The sequence below is a fragment of the Herpailurus yagouaroundi genome, unplaced genomic scaffold, assembly GCF_014898765.1.
Source record: "Herpailurus yagouaroundi ecotype Mexico unplaced genomic scaffold, PumYag 165, whole genome shotgun sequence".
Classification (NCBI taxonomy): Eukaryota; Metazoa; Chordata; class Mammalia; order Carnivora; family Felidae; genus Herpailurus; species Herpailurus yagouaroundi.
This window is the reverse complement of record NW_024412406.1, coordinates 7543381-7562370: the sequence shown is the minus strand read 5'-3', so window position 1 is coordinate 7562370 and position 18990 is coordinate 7543381. Positions and strand designations below refer to the sequence as shown.

Below are 18990 nucleotides of genomic sequence, written 5' to 3'. Positions count from 1 at the left end.
TAATATTCTGAAAAAATATATATTTGCTATCTTTGAACATGAATGTTAAATTTTAATAAGGCTCAAGAGGTACTAAGTACCTGGAATTCAGTAAATTCTTTGTCCAAAAGGATAACCGAATCAGAAATGCTTAAGAGAACCATACAGAAGCTTCTATGAGAAAGTTACGTTTATAAATACACATCAGCAGCGCCTGGGTGGCTCAGTGGGTCAAGCATCGGACTTCATCTCAGGTCAAGATCTCGCAGCCTGTGGGTTCCAGCCCCGCATCCAGCTCTGTGCTGACAGTTCAGAGCCTGGAACCCGCTTCGGATTCTGTGTCTCCCTCTCTCTCTGCCCCTCCCCTGCTTGCTCTCTGTCTCTCTGTCTCTCTCTCCCTCAAAAATAATAAACATAAATAAATAAATACATACATACATACATACATACATACATATCAAATAGATGAAAAACTATGTAATATGCAGAGTGTTATTAAACAATTGATAAGATTGTAGAGTCATGAAGAAACTCTGACTAGAAACTATCAGTGAATGACCTCTAAGAAAATCTGACAATCTGAAACTATTTACAGAAGAAGTTAGAAGTAAGATATGTAGGATTTAAATTGTGAAGATCCCAGTAAATAATATCAAGAAGTAAATCATTTCAGGGTTTGAAAACAGCAGTGTACCATAAACATTCGGGTTTACAATCATTACTTAGGCAGCATAGCAAAGGATGGACTGGAGAGAAAGGAAGCTGAAGGAAAAAAAAATACATCAGAAAGTTATGCATAAAATGCAGAAGCAAAGAAACTCACACAAAAGTAGTGGAAACTAAAGGAGAAAGATATATTCAAGAGATATTTGAAAGAAGAATTAATATGACTTGGTGATTATCATATTTCATCAATTTTAAGATGTATAAATTTACATTTTAACATTTCTGAAATCTTATAATGGATGGTGTCTCATAATCACTGAGGTCCATAGGTGGGTATCATGACTTAATTAATTGAAAATATAATTTTCAAAAACATAATGTCATGACTTACATGCAAGTTTAAAATGAATACATGTCAGGGCGCCTGGATGGCTCAGTCAGTTTAAGTGTCTGACTTCATCTCAGGTCATGATCTCATGGCTCAGGTCATGATCTCATGGTTCATGAGTTCAAGCCCTGCATCAGGTTCTCTGCTGTCAGTACAGAACCAGCTTCAGATCCTCTATCCCCCACTCTTTTTGCCCCTCCCCAACTCATGCTCTTCCTCTCTCTCTCTGAAAAATAAACATTAAAAAAGAAAACATATCTAAGATTTATTAAATTCCTTAATTGATGAAGAAACCAGTGCAAGATACAAAATCAGTTCAGAGGAGTATGTGAAGAAAAAACATATATGTGTATGCAATCTGGAATGCTGAAATAAATTTGCTAATAGATGCAAAATTGGTTTATATATAATAAAGCAATAAAATGTAATAAGCAGGCTCATCTCTTCAACTAGTCAAAAATTTTATCTCTATCAGACAAAACGCGTTTTTATTTATATGGATAAGAATCACTTCCTTTTTACCTTTTTAAACTACTTAACATCTACCTCAGCAGAGTTGTGTAATAGGCTAAATAACAGAAAGAAAAACACATGAGCACACCTCCATATAATCAGATAATCTATAGAGAGTCTACTAGACAATTCCCAGCGCTGCACAGGCTCTGTTGGCATGTCGAAGTGCAAACAATGTTTTCAAACAGATATCATTGCCTGATCATATTCAACTATAAAAATTGCCAACACCATAACTTGTGATGAATAGGTGTCAGAGGTTTGAAATGAACTCTCAGAGACCAAACTACTCATGTAATCCCTAGGAATCAAATGGCTGCTTGGTAGGTTGGTAGATCAGGTATATTCAACACCATTTCTGAGCTTCAGTTGATAATTGAAAAGCTGGTTCAAGAACTCAACAGCACCACCAATCAACTGCATATAATTGACATCAATATAATACTTCATCAACAATAGCACAAGACACATTCTTCTCAAGGTCATGTGGGACATTCCCCAAGATAGACCACATTCTGAGCCAAAAAAATGCACCTTAACAAGTTTTCAAAAGTAGATATCATACAATGTATGCTCTCAACCACAATGGAATAAAACTAGAAATCAATAAGGCAAAGATAGCTTGGAAAATCTCCCAAATACTTACTTGCAGATCAAAAACAAACTTCTAAATACAACATGAGTCAAAGGAAAAATCTCAAAAAAAAAATTAATAAATACTCTGAACTAAATGAAAATACAACTTTCAAAACTTACAGGATTCAGCAAAGCAGTTCATAAAGAGAAACTCATAATATTGAATGCACATATTAGAAGAGATCTAAAATCACAAAGAAGATATAAAGATCGCAAATAGACATATGACAACATGTTCAGCATCAAGTATCATCAAGGAATTGCAAATTAAAACAACAAAGAGATTCTGCTACACATCCAGTAGAATGGCCAAAATCCAAAACACTCAAACACCAAATGCTGGCAAAGAGGTGGAACAATAGGAACTCTCTCATTCATTGCTGGTAGAAATCCAAAATGGTACAGCCACTTTGTATGACAGTTTGACAGATTCTTATAAAACTAAACATACTCTTATCATACTATCCCCAATAATCCTCTTTGGTATTTTCCTAAAGAGTTGAGTTGAAAATTTATGTTCACACAAAACCCTGTACACAAAACTTTATAGCAGTTTTATTCATAATTGCCAAAATTTGGAAGCAATCAAGGTGTCCTTCAGGAGGTGAATGGATAAGATAAACTGTGAAACAACACTGGAATATTATTCAGTGCTAAAAAAAGATGGAGCAATCAAGCCACGAGAAGACATAAAGGAAACTAAAATGCATATTATTAACTGAAAGAAGCCAGTTTGAAAAGGCTACATAAGTATAATTCCAACTATATGACATTTTGCATAAGGTAGTAATGGAGACAGTAAAAAGATCCGTGAGTTCCAGAAGTTAATAGGGAGAAAGGAATGAATAGGTAGAGCAGAGAGGACTTTTAGGGCAGTGAAAATACTCTGTATGACTCTATATTGATGAAAATATGTATCTACATTTGTCAATATCCATAGAATGTACAAAACCAATATTGAGTCCTAACATTAACTGTGTAGGTTCATAGATGGTGATAAACATACCATTGTGGTGTGGAATACCAATAGTGAGAGAGTTTGTGCATGTGTGGGGACTGGGAAACACTTCAGTTTGTTGTGAACACAAAACTTCTCTTAAAAACTAAAGTTTATTATTTTTAAAAAGCTGACTTAAGAACTCAGCACCAATGACTCAGTTGAGTGTTAATACACAGACTAACAATTCTCAGTTCTGAAGCAGTTCAAAAAGTGGTACTTTGAAGGTTAAATGGTTTTAGAAGTACCTTAAACAAATTAGTTTCCTCATATTTTGTTTTAAATGCAAGTAAAAAAATAATTGATAAAACCAATGCTAACTTAAGTGTGAGAAAATTAAGTATTAAATAATATTCTGAGAGAAGAAAGCACTGTATTATTGCTAACAATAGTTTTTGTACAATATAAGATAAAACGAATCCCTGACTAGCATTATAGAATTAGATGAAATCTGGTAGTGTAAGAACGAGTGGCAGCTGGATAGGGATTTGGCTACTCATGGTGTCACCAACTAGTTTTATGCCTATAGAAAAAGGAATTTATGGGAAAAGTAAGAGAATTACATTGGTCAGTAAAATATACAATGGAGATATCAGATTAATCAAAACTTAGAAATATCTCCATGGATGGCATGAGAAATGAAAGGCTGCAGATAGATTTGGGAGACATCAGTGTGGCTATCGATAAGATTGTTTAGGAAAAGAATGTAACGAGCAATGAATAGAAACAAGGGTGAGATTTTTATTAACTGAGATGTAGATAATTAAGAAGAAGAGAACTATCCAGCATTTAATTGATTAGTAGCTAGGATGGTCATCTAGTTTCCAAGTCACAATCAAAACCAGTCTTTGTGAATAAGTGTTAGACCAGCAGGCAATGAAATATTCTAATTGGCTGTTGGACTTTGATGAATTTTTTTCAAATCATAATGATATATTCATTAACATCACTATGCCCAATTAATATCTCAGTTAAAAAAAGTAAAAAATAAAACATTGTAACATTTTATTCTTTTATTCCTTCTTTTTGCCATATACTCAGAATATGGATTTTGTACATTTTTGTATGCATAATGCCTCTTTCTGAAATCATTCCAATCATGCCCCTATATATTTCCATATCAACTCTTATCATGATGCACTCAAATTCCTTGTTTGTCCATTTTTTCCCCCTTAGAACCCTTGATTCTCAATCGTTCTAACAGTGCCTTATTTGCTATTTCACCACCAGGAATGTAGCACAGTGTCTGGCAGATAGCAGGTGCTCAATAAGTGCTGATTTAACAAATTAACTAATGAACTATTTCTTAGGACTATACTTAGATAGATAAGGGCTATCAAATAAATAGGCTAGAGGAAAGAGCAAGAATTTTGACACTACTTACAAGTTAGGTGACCCACAGAAAGCCCCATATTCTTTCCCAATTTCCCCACTAATAAAATAGAGATGATAACGTCACCTATCTTGCAACATGGTTAAAACGAGTACATTTTATATGCAAATATAATTCCTAATTAGTCTGAGCTAATCAACATGCTTTTAAATGGAATTGTATTACAACAATAACAACAACTACAGGAACAAAAGAAAATCTTATCAGTGCATCCTGTTGTGAGTATATATGCCTTTTTCTTGTTCTTATAAAAAATGGAAATACCTTAAGTAGCCAAAATATCCCTAATCCTGGATGATCCCCATTTTGAAATCAATGCTTACAAAAGCTAAATTTGAAGTCAAGACAACAGCTTTCATAAGAATCCTTTTCTTGAGACTGAGATACAAGGTTTAAGTACCTGGCACTGTTTTAAGTGAATTAAATGTTATCAATGCTGTTAATCTTCACAAAAGCCCCTGAGATAAACTCCTGTTATTCTCATTTTCACAGATGAGGAAACTGAGATACCCAAAGGTGAACTTATCCAAGTCACAAAATTAAAAAGAGAAAGAGTCAAAATTCTTGGTATTCAAAAAGAATTCCAGAACAGTTTATAGAATGCACTTTTATCCACTGTGCCCACAGCCCTCTCATGGAGAGATATGCAAGACAGAGGTAAGATATAGTTAAATATAAGTTTAATTAGTGGTTGTCTCACAGTTACAAATTCAGATATGCAATAAATATTCTGATATAGGTCAGAAACTTGGATCTGCATAAATATAGAATAGCATCAAAGAAAGAATAAATAAAATGTTTTCTACATGATAGTTTAAAAAGCAATTCATATTTTTAAAAATGTGAATGACTCACACAGATACCTAATAGTATTCATTAAACATTCAAGTTGACTGAGCTTCCATCTTCTCTGTGTATTTCCCAGTGAGGAGGATAATGCATAAATTGTTCTTGAGGAACTTCAATGCCTCCCTTATCCCTCACTCCCCAATTTTTCCTCCAATCTATACCCAGTAGTTATCAATAATAACTCCACCATTTCCCTCTTCCACCTACAAGAACCACACTGTCAGTATTAGCAAACTCAACTTGAGGAGACTTCAAGATCAGTCAAAAGGAATATTGATTATCCTGATCTGATGAGGACCATCCTTTTAGAAAGCACTTGAAGTGTGATGTTATTGAAAACTGTACTCTTTAGACTTTCACCTACATGTGAGTTACCATTGCATGGCAGTCACAATAGAAAGAGCTATAAAGATGGTAGAAAAGAGATAAATAGCGCACTCTTGATCTCAAGTATCCATGAACAGTAGCAAAAACGATAAAAGGAATGTGAATGCATTTTTTTTTTTACTGTACCGTTTACTTAGGTCAAACTTGAGTCCAATGGGTCACCCATAACAGCAACAAATAGCTCAAAGCAATCACCAATGAAGTTTGGTTGCATTATTTATATCTAATGAATCATAACTTAAAGCAGCTATTTGAAAATATCTTAGGGGTGCCTGGGTGGCTCAGTCGGTTAAGCGTCTGACTTCGGCTCAGGTCATGATCTCACAGTCCGTGAGTTCAAGCCCCTCGTCGGGCTCTGTGCTGACAGCTCAGAGCCTGGAGCCTGCTTCAGATTCTGTGTCTCTGACCCTTCCCCTTTTGTGCTCTGTCTCTCTCTGTCTCAAAAATAAACATTAAAAATATTTTAATAGTAGCTCAATTTTTCAACTCTAGGTATCAAAATATTTGGGAAGGTGATCAGACTTAGAAAGTCTCATGGCTTTCCTTCATTCCTTCCTTCTCTCCTTCCTTTATTTCCTCTCTCTTTCCCTCTCTCCCTCTTTCCTTATCTCCTTTCTTCTTTCTCTCTTCTTTACTCCCTCTGTCCCCTTCTCCCTTTTCTCCCTCTCCCATCCCCTCTATCCTCTCTTTTAACTTTCTTATTTCTTGGAAAGGATTAGACTCACCACTAGAAATGTCTAAATAGCTACAGTTCTTTCAATAAAATAAAATAATTCTATATATTGCAAATGTCATGTCTCCAATGTTCAAGTAATAGAATTTTTTTCTCATTTTGTAATATAAGTACAGTCAAGAAAAAGTAAGAAGCATTGGTTACTTTTTCAAAATAAAAGGGAAATGTAAATTTGAAAATCTGGAAACGTTTTCCTTTTAACTTCTTGAACATCTGATGAAAATCATCAAAGGAAGCAATTCATTGCTACAAAATTCCTACTATCTTGTTGAAAAACACACATTTACTAATTATTATAAAATAATGTGAGTCTTGGAATTTACTATGTAATATTTTATGTATTGAAATTGTTTTAGAAATAAAATCCTACAAGTTTTTAAGTTAATAGTATATAGATTGCAATGTTACTGAAGATACAATAGCCATATGAAAAATCATAATAAACATCTTAGCATGAACTGCATGCATAACCCTATTTTAGCATAAGTACTTGCTGAACTCACCATATTATAAGGCAAGTATTGTGACTTTCTTTCAGAAATGTGGAAAAGCAGTTTGCTATTCTCTCCCACATTCTCTGGGTTTTTATAGGCCAGTTCACTTTGTCTCCACTGTGAAATACCTTAAAAGGTAATAAGGTATTCTGATCTAGTAGTAATTTATTATACCCGTTAATCTTGTAAAATTGCCCTTTGCATGTAATAATTTGTTATTCTTTTATTAGACCTTCTTCTGCATACTGTGTTTATCATAAAGATGTCACCATTGTGATGCCTAGCAACCATTACAATGTTCTGGAGGTGTTTGCATATATTTTCCTGGGGGAGAGATCTGCGTGGTCCCTGCATGGGAGAGCTGTCAGCGTATTCTGATGTATGAGGATAAAAGGAGCCCCTGCTGCAGACTCCAATAAGCTCAAGTCACAGCCTGAAAGCAGTGACTTGGGCATCACTATACCGTGTTAGAAAATGTGTCAATTATCACATGGACCGCCTAAGGGTATTGCCTGGGTCTAGGTCATAAAACCATCAAGACTGAAGGGAGAAAAAATTGATGAAGAAGTAAGTTGAGTTAATTGATAACAAGGAAGCCTGTATATGGAATGTTCATTGTAACTTGAGACCCCCCAATTTTTGTCTGAGAAGCTTTCCTGTGGATGATCCCATGAGTAAAACTAAAGCTGTCTATCTTCTCCGACATAAAGTATGTATAACTGGCATTTTAGGCATTTCCTAAAAGCCAGTAGGTAGTTGTCAAACTAGTCAAGAAGCCATAAAAATAAAAATAAAATCATGCTAATAATGTTATAGTTGTTTTTGCTATTATTGTGATTCTTAATATACAGTGCTATTGTTTATATGTGAATACAGTGGGGACCACTTAGATGTAGCCTAGGGCTTAAGTCATGAAAGCTTTATGCACCACTTATGTAGGTTTCTGTGCAGTTTACTCAGGGAAAAGGGAAAATACATATTTTTCACACATTTGCAGGGTTTTCTAAGTTAGTTCAATGAGCCCCTTTTCAAATTTCCTTGCGTTCCCTTGAATTACTGATAATATTTAAGGTATTTGTATCAGATGTGTTCCTTTAAGAAACCACTCTTCACTAGGCATGGGAGTAAGCATTAAAGAAACCAGCTGTTTAAATAGGGTGCCAAAACTTACCACTTGGTCAGTTTTGCTAAAATTTTTAATTTTTATTATACAACAAATCATTAGTTTTAAGTATATATTGAGGAGACAGTTTGCTCAAAATAGGCAGCAAGCCACACATAGATCCTGAGGTACCCAGGATTACTGCCTCAGACTTTTCAAAAGCACATCCTTTTCAAAATGACATTGTTAGTACAGAGGCACACAGGCCAGAAAATTATCCATCATTTTACTGGTGCTAAACAAAAAAGATTCTTCTAAACTAAATTTTCAGTTTTATATAAAAAAATATAAAAACACATGGCCTCTCTCACTTAAAATATATTAGAAGCATTTTTCATGAGAGTGATGTTAATAGTGATGATAATTATAAGCAATATTTCCCAGTATAGATTTGTTTTCTGGCACTGGATGCTTTCTTTGAAAGTAAAACCAAATATTGAGTTAAAAGAAGCCATATCAGAAAAAAGAAAAACAAAAATGAGCTTCATTAAGATGTTTAACTAAAACCTTTTATTTCTTTAACTGGAAGCATGTTCTTACTACCAGCCAGTATTCCAGTGAAGTGGACAGACATTTTATTAAGCCTTATCTCTCATCTATTCTATTTTTGCATAAATTGGTACAATTTTTCTATGTGTGCAAGGACAGCAATGCAATCTTCCAAAGAGATAGTTTAAGTTTTTTATTTATACACTACATGGCAAGTAGGAAGATGACAGTCTCTGGAATCTATAGACTTACCTTTGCTACAAGCTAGCTATGTACCTGCCAAAGTTATAGAAGCCTTGGGTTGCATATCAAAAATAAAAGTTTAATATGGTCATACCTGCTGCAAAAACTACTACTATGAAAACAAGTGGAATAACCGCTGTTAAAATATTTCAGAACAGGCAGTACGACAAAATATTACTTCTAATTGTCCACATTAGGCTTAAATTATAGTCCATCACTATTACATATTACTATTATTTTCAAAGTACACTCAATATTAACGGCCTAGGACTTTTAAAACAGACTAAAACTTTCTTTTGATAGCTAAATAAGTTAAGAAAAGAAGGGCTATTCCAAATAGATATCAGGTTATCAATTTACCATTTTTTTTCTTCCTTTATTATAATTAGAGAAATTTGTTCTGAAATGGAATGGATTATAAGGCTATTCCACAAATATATGAAAATTCCAAATTTTGGCCCGGAACTATAGGTCATGAGATAAGATACAATTCAGGTTCAGTATCTTCGGAGGGATTCCACATAAAGGGAGTAAAAGCAGAATGGGGTGGGGAGGGTAGTAATTTAAATTGAAACTGTTTCAAGGATAATATTATATCACATTCTATTAGAAAATAATAGCAAGAATAGTCCCTGGGCACTAAAATTTAATTGGGCCTGCTCTAATAATACGGGGTGTGGAAAATACACTTTAAAACTGACCTGAGTTGTTTGCTGTGGTTTTCAATGAAGAGTTTCCTTTATCTTATTGCAACAAATTTATCTTCTAGGGATATCACAGGAAAGAAATAGGCAACTCTTCAAACAAGATAAATAGAAACTTTTTAATGAAAACTTCTGTATCTCAGGTTTATAACAATACCCATTCATTTGTACATGTGACATCATAGCTCATGAAAAAGGACTTCAGGCAGAAGAGCCATATTCTCTTAGATAATAAACAAAAAATGTGCTGATATCCAGACTGGGAGTAACCCTCTTGACCAGAGCAGAATTGCTCCTGTATTAGCTCTATACTAACTCACAGAATGCAAATAATAAGGAATACAGCCCGGTTAATTAGTTGGAATTAGATGCAGCTCAAGTGACAGAAATCCAAAATGAAAGTAGATAAAATAAAGCCACTTGTTTCATTCTTTCACATAAGCAAAATCTGGGGAATTGAGTGCTCTTATGTGTTCCAAGATTAAAAGGAATCTGGATATTATGTCATCAACATGTAGCTTTTACCTCATTGTCCAAGAAGGCTCTTCAAACTCCAACATCCCAAATTCACATTCCAACTGGAGGCAAAGTTGAATGATAAGAAATTGTGCATCATTGAGGATAAAAATAGAAGCTACTGATATATACTCCCAAGACACAAAGAATAAACATTTTTGTTTTCCTTACATTCATCAATCCAGGTTAATTTAGCTGGCTGCTCTTCACTTCTGTGTCCACTAAGGAACATGGATTCCTGCTTCCTTTCTTCTTCTTCTTCATCATTCCTAGTTTTAGTTTATACAGCTGAACCTGGAACATAGACATGTCCACCTTGAAACTCACGTGAAGGGGAAAAAGTAGAACACATGAACAATTTTTCAAGTCCTACATCTAGAAGTGACACATATTAATCATTTTACTCATCTTTTGTTGGCAAGAATATCATTATATGGGTACACTTAGAAGTGGGGGGCGCCTGGGTGGCTCAGTCAGTTGAGCATCTGACTCTTGATTTCGGCTCAGGTTATGATCCCAGGGTCATGGGATCACGCCCCACAAAGGGCTCCAGGGTGAGCATGGAGACTACTTATGATTCTCTCTCTCCCTCTGCCTCTCCCCTCTCTCACATATGTGTTTTCTTTATCTCTCTAAAACAAAACAAAACAAAACAAAATACAAACAAACAAAAAAGAAGTGATTAAGGGAGGGTAAGGCAGTATCAGCCTGAGCATCTACCTCCCAGCTACAAATTTATTATTATGGAAAAATAAAAAACAAATTTTACTTTTTATTTAGAAGTCTGCTCTATTCAAAATGGTCTATACATTCCTTTTCAAGTCACATATAACTGACACACACCAAACTTTCACTTTCTGGAACATAGTTGTATTTCTATAAAGAAATACTAAGGAACACATTATTTGAAACTTAAGACTTTAAAAAAAGAGGACAAAGAGTTATGAGATGAGATAGGCATTATTGTGATTAGTGCATGAGGAAAAAGCAATTTCCATAAGGATGACATTAGGAATGAAAAATGAAGAAATGATATAGAGAAGGGTGAGGTAAGTGAGTTGTAGCAGAGTCAGAGATGTGGCCTGGGACAAAATCATGAGGATCTTTGAGGCCACACTGAGGATGTCACATTTTATTCTGAGATGCGAAGCCCTGAGACGACCCTGAGCACAGAAGTTACTGATTTTTCTTTTGTCACAATAGGGCTAATCTAGCTGCAAAGTGACTAGTTAGGAGGATATTACAGTAGTCCAGAAGAGGAAGGATGATGTTGGCCTTGCGAAGTGGTCAGATACTGGACAAAGTCTGCTGACGGTTTGGATGCGGTGGGCAAAACAATAAAAGAAATCTCAAGTACTTTGAAGCAACTGGTAGAATGGATGGAGGCACTATGGACTGGCAAGGGAAACTGGCAAAGGATAAGCAGTGGAGTCGAAACCAGGAGTTATATTTGGAACATGTTAAGTCTGAGTTGTAGATTTCTATCTGTGTTAACTTGAGCAAGTAACTATATCCCACATTTCTTACCTATAATTTGAGAATAATAATATTATCAACTTCATGGAGTTATTATGAGGACTAAATTAGTTAAGACACGTAAACCTTTAGAACAGTGACTACAACATAATAATGGCACAATGGGGCTAAACAACAGAAAAATATAAATGCCAAAGAGAGATCATTGGGAGAGAAGTTGGGCATATGAGTCTAGATTCAGACAGGCAGTCTTGGGCTAAGGGTAGAAATGTGAGGGCTCTAGCATCTGGGTGGTATTTAAAGCTCTAGGAGTGAGGGAGATGACTTAGGAATTGAGTGTAGATAGAAAACTAAGGAGCTCAGATGCTTAGATTGAGAAATCAATCCAGCGTTTGGAAATGAGGAAAAATTAAGAAACCTGGAAAAGAAAACTAAAAAGAAGTAACCAGTGAGGGCATGGGAGATCCCAGTGAATAGGATGTAAGACTTTGTGTTTCCAACTTGACATACAGTGGGCCCAAAAGACCAAGACTAAATTAATAAATGGAATAAAGTGATATATTCTTAGTGTAGTGCTGAAGTTAAAGGGACTGGTATTACACAGACATAATTGGCTGTAACTGAACACATATTGACAAAATGTGACTCCACCCCTTATTTCACATTGCCTCAGAAGCATTTGTTTAAAAATGTACCTTAAAATTTTGTCAGAAATGTATATCGAGACTACATGTTTATAGTCTCCAAAAGTCATCATGACATATGTTCACATATAGTGTTCTAGCACCACCATATTCTATAACATGTCAAAGATCACCAGAGGGGTTTCTCTCTAACACATTCAGCTCTACTTCATGATCTTTCTTTTATTGTATTTAACCTTATTAATAGAAGGTCATTCCAATAATAGAGAAGGGAGAAGCAAGATTAAATATATTTATATCTGTTTTGGTCTTCTTACCTTGCCATTGCATACCTTGCAATCATTCTGGGATTCAGAACCTCTTGAATATTTAGTTCAAGGAAAAACTGAGAGCCATTATTTTTCAAAATAAAAAATAGTTTGGGTTTTGATTTGAAGCGAAGGTTAAGTTGTAGCCTATCAAATCAGTTTTCTCAATATCGGGTGTTGTGCTTTAGAGGTAACAGCCATGTAGTCTAAACAATTTTACATTTTCTTGACAAAACATTTATGTCATATCATGGTGGCTTAAAGGGTCTGAGTCCAAAATGGAATGGACTAGAACTAACTAGTAAGTTAGGCATGATTGGGAAATGTTATTTTCCTTCAGAAGGGCAAGAATTCAATTTAATTTTCTAGAAAAGGTAATTTAGAAGTAATACTGCAGTATCTATGTTCATGCAAATGTAAGCAAACCAAACACATGCATGACACATGCACACACACACACACGCACGCACACACACACACACATACACACTTTTAACATATTTCTAAAAGGTGAAAGAGGACAGGAAAGGACACTGTAAGAAACAGTAAGATCAGACCAGTGACATTTAATTTCCAATAGCACATTGCCAGCGATAGAACATAAGGATAAATATTTAAGTTACATGTAATGTTATAGACCAAGAGCTCTGTTTCTCTAATCAAAACTAGTACAGGGATCTGCCAGTTGCTCAACCTCATGACCTAAGGTGATAGAAGATTCATAGCAAACTAAAACCAGCTGGATAGATGTGTAGAGTACACACAGCTGACTCCAAATCCTTGAATGGATGTACAAACACAAATATGCATGTGTACACTGTGCGTCTGCTTCCTGTCAACTGCCCTCATTAGGTGGGATAAAGGCTCAGGCACACATTTAATATAATTGCTAGTAAATATGGTAACTATTTTCTTCTGCTAAAGTTACAAAATTCTTTGAATTTTATATCAGGGACTAAATTTGTAATGGAAGATGATGTTTGATGGTGTTTAAATGCAGAGTATGTCACTTTATAAAGCATAGGCCTCTTTTAAGTTATTTTTTTTTAACTTCTTGACATGTGTCACAATTTGGAATTCTGCTCTCATGGGATAAATGCCAGATTACATGGTGTAGTATTTTTATCCTCTGTACTTTCGCTGTAGAAGCATACAACATCAAAGGAGAGGCACATCACTCACATCAGCAGAAAATGGAATAGGACTATAATATGCTGGCTTTGATCTTGCCTTCTCGTAATTATCTTGGCTGCATGCATGCATTGAGAGTAAGATTTGAATTAATAAGGCCAAGAAATCTTAGAAAATGTAAGAGGTACCCCTGAATATAAACCTCACCTATCTTCAACATGATAGATTGCAGTGAAGTCTACCCAGTTGTGAGTTGTTAATTTAAAGCATTAATCGTGAAATGTTATTTTCTCTTAAAACGTGTCACTGCTATATTTAAGACAGCAACGCTGGCAATTAAGACATAATCACTTTTAAGTTCAACTCACCTCTAATAAAGAATATTTACCTAATGTTCATCTGGTTTCATGTGGGTTTTCACACCACAGGACCTAGGGTAAAAATCATTAAATGTCTTTTTTTTTTAAGTCATCATTGCAGTTCAGTCCACTCATTACAAATTACTAGAATATTGCCTCAGGAAAGATATTGCTTTTGATATGGAAAGTAAATCAAATCATCAACATCTACATAGGATCTATAGACAGAGAATGGGATATTATATTCTGAGCTAGTCTCTTCATTTTCCTATTTGCTTGTTTACCAGTGTCGATTGTCATACTGGCTGAGAGGATTCTATCTTCCCCTACGTGAGTAAAAATTACCCTGTGTATTGGAGGTTAATAAGGTGGCTATGTTTCAGAAACATCAAAGGCCAACACACTCTAGAGATTAGAGAGAATTCGGCAGCAAAATATTTCTGCAATATGTGAGGACTCAATTCCCTTTGTACCTGATTAGCTACCACACATGAGAGGCGTAGCCCTCTGTCGACACCAAATAGTAGGTGTTTCACTCACATAAAGATGTCTCACAAGACATTGTGTACTGTCCTAACTGGAGACTGCTTCACCTACAGTAATTTCAAGATTATTCTTATAAACTTGTTAACGAATCTGTACCTGAAATAAATTAGAACCAAGGTATTCCATTTTTATGCACTAAATGCAAGTTAAATGCACATGAATAGAGCCATCAGATTGAATAATATGGAAGTCAGTCTCAGTTCCCCTCAAATCCTTATACCAAAAGAAAAGAAAAAAAAAAGATGTTCTAAATCTTAGAAAGCAGGGTTAGAAGCCATTTGTGTAGCAAACTGACAAAAGAACAAATGTCTCTGAAGAAACGTTTCCTCTCAGGATTTAAAATAGCTCCTGATTCTCTCTAATGACCCAAACTCATTTTGTAATAAATTAGGGTTGAGAAATAAAGAATTTCCTTCCAAGAAAACAGCAGCCACAACTTTCATATTTTTTTCAGTGTTGTGAATTCTAGTTTGTGGTATAAACAGTAATAAAAGCATTTGCTTCCTAAAAGTGGTGTTCGATTCTATCTAGTGACTTTCCGAGAGAGCTAAATATACAGGATACTCTTTCACTGATGCGCCTATATACTAGGCCGGGAAAGCTGAAAATAAAAAGCATTGCAGAGTTGTGATAAGGAATGATACATATTCTTGTCTCCCATTGCAGACTTCCCATATCCCTGGTTTGTGCTTTGACGTGGTGTGTTTGCCTCTGTTTGGTTATCTGTAGAGTGGGCCAGGAGCCAAACAAGAATTCAATTCCAGTGGAAAGGGAAGCTTTGTTTGTACCCCACCTCCTGAAGTGCTGACAAGCAAGAAACCAATCATTCTCCTAAGTATGTGCTAGCTTCCCATGGAGGTTTTATTTTTCACTCTGGGTAAAATGAGAAATGTTGAAAGTTTACAGACCAACAATTAGCTAACCCAAAGTAAGCATCTAGTCTTTAGTAACAGGAAAGCAGCTTAAAGGAGAGGTAGATCTTGCTTGTCACCACTGGAGTTAAAACGCTGGAGGAACTTGCTAATTTAGGGGAGAAAAAGGCATGTGAGCAGGTGTACCACCACAATCAGAAATATTCTTAAAACAAAGGAAAGAGCACAAGTATCATGAGGTAGGCTATCTATATCCAAAGAAGGAGTGAGCCTCAGCAATCAGAGTTGGCCTCTTGTTGCAAAATTCATATGGTCTCAGTAGCTTGTGGCCCTGCCAACCAAAATTCTAAAAACTGTTTTTTTTTCCCCCTCTCCCACATCGCCCAAGTTCCTTGCAGTCTTAAGTGTTGGAGAAAAGGTCACCAGAGTTAAAGCAGTGGCTGGGAGGACTTCCCATATAAGCAAAGCCCATTCCCAGTGGCTGTTACATGTTCATTTTTCCAGCTGAATGAAATCCAACAAGAGCAGGCTTGGATTCAGGCTCACATCAGTCCAGTCCCTTCAGCGGGGCCTGGATATTAAAGTAGGGGTGATTTAGGGAGCTGTGTGTGTCGGCATCCATCAGCCAAGAAGCGCAAAACACTGCTCAGATCTGGGAAGCCCTTCAGCTTGGCCACGTGCTCTCACCACCGCCTAAGAGTATTTGAGCACAAGATTTCTTTCCTTGTGCATTGAATGATTGTGGTGCACTCTTCGAACAGAAGGAAATATAAGACATCCAGAGTGGTTTAAGAACACCAAAGCTTCCTTCTCTGGTTTTTACTTGAACATAAAGTATATTTAAAATGCCTAAAGTTATTTTATACCAGAAATGTACAGATTCCAATATCAGCACCAGATATAAAAGTAAATTATTTCAGTAATAGAACGTTGTGGTGCAAAAACTCCTCGACAAACAACAGCTCCTTCATGATCTCTAAGCCTATCAATTACATTTTATTATTTCTCTGAATTGTGGCATTGAAAAAATTTTAGTGTTAGGTTGTTTATAGCACTTGCATATTTCTTCAGAATGCCTAAAACAAAGAGACTTTCCTGCAAATGACAGACTGTAATTTCCATATTTCAACAAATCTCTTTCATTTCCTAAATAAACAACAGAAATTTCTATCTGAGGTCCCTGTGACCTGATGACTCAGCCAGTAATTCAAACTCCTAGTGCCTCATGCAAGCAACATTTTGGAGAACTGTGGATTTAAGGGTTGTGCTGGAGAAAACAGCCATTTCAGAAAGACAGTGGGTGAATTTTCATTCCCATTAAAAGTATTCCCATATAGGGCTGATATTTGACTCACTTGTTTTCTGTCAATAATTTCGGGAGAGACAGAATTGATTAGAAGCTTCAACTCCAGTATTTACATCTCTGACTTTGCCCCTATATTTCACTTAAAATATAGACACCAGGGACATTCTATCCTGAGCTATGTAAGGGGAAGGGTGTGTTACTGTTTTATGACTGCTACCAACCACATGGCATAATTTCACAGGTGTAATTATTACCCTGATCCCGGGCTTTTCTATTGAATTAAATATTGCAGATTTCTGTTCCCACACCAGCTAAGGTGACTTTTTTTGTGTGTAATTTTACCAATAATACAGTCTATCAAAATAATTAAACATAAATTCAAGGTAAAAAGAGATTGTGATTTTTTTTTCAAATGTTGAATCCTGACCTGAAGTGAAAAATGTTAATAAATACAAAAACATTGTTGCCTCTCCAACTGTCCGGATTATGCTACTAAAAGATGCATGATAGTCGTATTAAAATCTCAAGACATTTGTGACTTTATAAAAAAATAGAACTAGAAAGTTTGAGACCAGAAATATATATGCATGAAAACTACATACAAGTATTTTATGTTTCTTAAATGAAAACAGGGAATAGTAAACTAAATAAAGAGAAGAGCTATGAGGAGTTATGCACTTTGAAATATTTACAATTAATTGTTATTTGCTAAACATTGAAAATTTTTCAGGAATTTTTTCTACAGAATTTAAATAGAAATCCTTATAAATCTGCTCCGGTTAGTGTCTTATCTGGCAGGCTATGTGCATAATGCCAAAATGCTTCATTTACCTCATTACCCGGGATACACAGAGGTTTGTATCCTGCCTCTTTGGGCCTAATACAGTTTTTGAGAAACACCAAGTAACTAAAATATTTGATGTGAAGTAAAGGCTTTAGGTGATCCTTAGTTAATCTATAAAACTCAACAGGTATTTCTCAAACACCCTCAAGAGACACTAGCTTTACTTGTGATATCTTTTGCCACAACAGTCATGGACCCTCTAACTGACTGCTAGCTCATTCTATCTGAAGTCAGAATCAGTCCAAAAGCAAGGTTCTCTCTTTTTCTTCTCTGCCTCACACCTTGCGTCAAGTATAGTTGACACTTAATAAGTAAAGTACATAATTAGAAAGAATACAGAAAGATCACTTTATGTAAACAACGTAAATGTATTAAGCAAAAATAAAAGTTTTTCAACCAGTGTGGATGCAATGGTGCAGTCAATAAACACAGTTAAGCAGTCAAAAAATAATAATACACACTTTCCATTTCTCTTGTATCTCAGTGTAGAAAATACTAATATGGACTTACCTGTAATGGTCAACCATACTTTTAAATGTCTCCATTCCATGCTTTTGAATTCTTACACAGACTATAAGTACTACAGATTCTCTAATGGATCTGGTTATCCACAAAGACTGAGAATATTTTTCAACGTTTATTTTATTTTTGGGACAGAGAGAGACAGAGCATGAACGGGGGAGGGGCAGAGAGAGAGGGAGACACAGAATCGGAAACAGGCTCCAGGCTCTGAGCCATCAGCCCAGAGCCTGACGCGGGGCTCGAACTCACGGACCGCAAGATCGTGACCTGGCTGAAGTCGGACGCTTAACCGACTGCGCCACCCAGGCGCCCCAAGACTGAGAATATTTTTGTTAGAAAACCCTCAACTTGGGGGCGTCTGAGTGGCTTCGTAAGTTAAGCTCCTGACTCTCAATTTTGGCTCAGGTCATGATCTTGTGGTTCTTGGGATGGAGCCCTCATCAGGCTCCGCACTGACAGCATGGAGCCTGCTTGGGATTTTCTCTCCTTCTCTCTCTGCCCCTCTCCTGCTCTTGCACTGGCTCTCTCTCTCTCTCTCTCTTTGAAAATAAATAAATAAACAAAAAAATAAAGAAAAGAAAACCCTCAACTTGGCCTGAAACTTGATGTCAGGCTGTGGCAAGGTTGTAGAAGCAAATGCTGTCTTCTTAATCTGAGCACTCTTTACTTTCTCTGCAAGTAAACCAGCAAGTAATTCCTAAGGAATTTGGTAACATTTGCCTTGATTCGGCAATGTCTTTTATTTGGGGTGTGGGGAGCAATTTCTAAATGACCTCAATTTTTTTCAGATCGCATGCCTATCATTCCTGGTCGTCTTTGTAAAGCAGATCATA

The 18990-nt window shown here is 35.8% G+C and overlaps 1 long non-coding RNA gene across 1 annotated transcript in view; it reads right to left on the bottom strand.

Annotated features, from left to right (window-relative positions):
* The window catches only part of LOC121038093 (uncharacterized), a 54227-nt gene extending 35967 nt beyond the window's left edge, over positions 1-18260 (bottom strand). Inside the window, exons 1-2 of the long non-coding RNA XR_005794145.1 lie at positions 18146-18260; positions 10321-10443 (exon numbers count right to left, since the gene is read on the bottom strand). This is a non-coding gene — a long non-coding RNA (uncharacterized LOC121038093). The remainder of the gene's footprint in view (positions 1-10320; positions 10444-18145) is intronic.
* Positions 18261-18990: the final 730 nt, after the last annotated feature.